Source organism: Arachis hypogaea, chromosome 14, assembly GCF_003086295.3.
Source record: "Arachis hypogaea cultivar Tifrunner chromosome 14, arahy.Tifrunner.gnm2.J5K5, whole genome shotgun sequence".
NCBI lineage: Eukaryota > Viridiplantae > Streptophyta > Magnoliopsida > Fabales > Fabaceae > Arachis > Arachis hypogaea.
This window is the reverse complement of record NC_092049.1, coordinates 61,582,825-61,584,296: the sequence shown is the minus strand read 5'-3', so window position 1 is coordinate 61,584,296 and position 1,472 is coordinate 61,582,825. Positions and strand designations below refer to the sequence as shown.

Below are 1,472 nucleotides of genomic sequence, written 5' to 3'. Positions count from 1 at the left end.
TCTCAAGCACTTGATTGGTTAGCTCAACTATGTGTGGGTAAGTATCTGAGTCTTAAGTTGGTGTGTGAACACCAAACTTAGTCTCCCACTTACTTCTCTGTTCTTTGAATCCTTGAGTTCTCTTTGGAATGAAGTTTCTGCTAAGGGTTTTAAGCATTTCTGTGACTGCTTAGAATGGTTGTTCCTTTCATATAATTCAAAGGTTGTTGTGTTCAGTTGATCTTTGGTTGGAGTTTTGGTATGTGGACTTGTTATGTTGGTTTTGCTGGTTTCCCCACCCAAAGTTTGGGTGATTTTTCCAGCCTGGGTTGTAAGTGTTGGAATGTGGATCATATGGTTGCCTTTGTTGATTTCCTACATAATTAGCCTCTTCCCAATCACCTCCTTCAGTACTTTCTTCCTCTTGATCTTGTGTGTGTATTGCAGCCACTTGTTTTGTTTCTAATTTCCTGGTGAGCTCTGCTAGTTGCTTGGCAAACACCTTGTTCTGGGCTAGAATTGTATCAACATGGTTCAGCTCCATGACTCCCTTAGTGTTGTGTCTCTCTGATGCATAGTAGTACTCATTCTCAGCCACTGTCTCAATCACTTCAATGGCTTCTTCCACAGTCTTTTTCCTGTTCAATGAACCTCCTGATGAATGGTCTACAGCCTTCCTTGATTCATAAGACAGTCCATCATAGAAAATATGCAATTGCACCCAGTCATGGAACATGTCTGGTGGGCATTTCCTTGTCAAATCCTTGAATCTCTCCCATGCCTCGTAGAGAGTTTCACCATCTTGTTGTCTAAACGTCTGAACCTCAGATCGAAGCCTATTGACCTTTTGTGGGGGGTAGAAACGTGCCAGAAACTTGCTTTCCACCTCATCCCAGGTTGTTAGGCTCCCCCTTGGGAATGATTCCAGCCACTTAGCTGCCTTGTCCCTAAGTGAAAATGGGAACAAAAGTAGTTTATATGCATCTTCCTGGACTCCATTGGACTTCACAGTGTCACAAATTCTCAGGAATTTTGTGAGATGTTGGTTTGGGTCTTCATTAGCACTTCCACCAAATGAACAATGATTCTCCACAAGTGATATTAGCTGTGGTTTGAGCTCAAAATTGTTGGCCTGAATGGGTGGTTTCTGGATGCTGCTACCACAATTCCCAGAGGTTGGGTTTATGTATGAACTAAGAACCCTCCTCTCAGGAATGGCATTGTTTCCATCAGCTCTCTCATGGTTGTGAACTTCTCTATCCATGTTGAGATCTAAAGCTTCCTCAAAATTGTCCTCAGATTCTCCTTCAGATTCCTCTTCTCCCAGTACTCTCTTCCCTCTTGCTTCCCTTCTCAGTCTATGAAGGGTCCTCTCTGGTTCGGTATATGGAGGAGTTGATGTCTCTCCTCTCCTACCTGTCATACAAGAACACAGCACAGGCAACAAACAAGTGAAATACTCTTGGTTAATGGAAGAGTATGGTTAGAGCAGT

The 1,472-nt window shown here is 43.0% G+C and overlaps 1 non-coding gene across 1 annotated transcript; it reads left to right on the top strand.

Annotated features, from left to right (window-relative positions):
• The first annotated feature begins 713 nt into the window (after nt 1-713).
• LOC112746442 (small nucleolar RNA R71) lies at nt 714-817 on the top strand. Its single transcript, XR_003174327.1, has one exon. It is a non-coding gene; the product is annotated as a small nucleolar RNA R71 (small nucleolar RNA).
• Nucleotides 818-1,472: the final 655 nt, after the last annotated feature.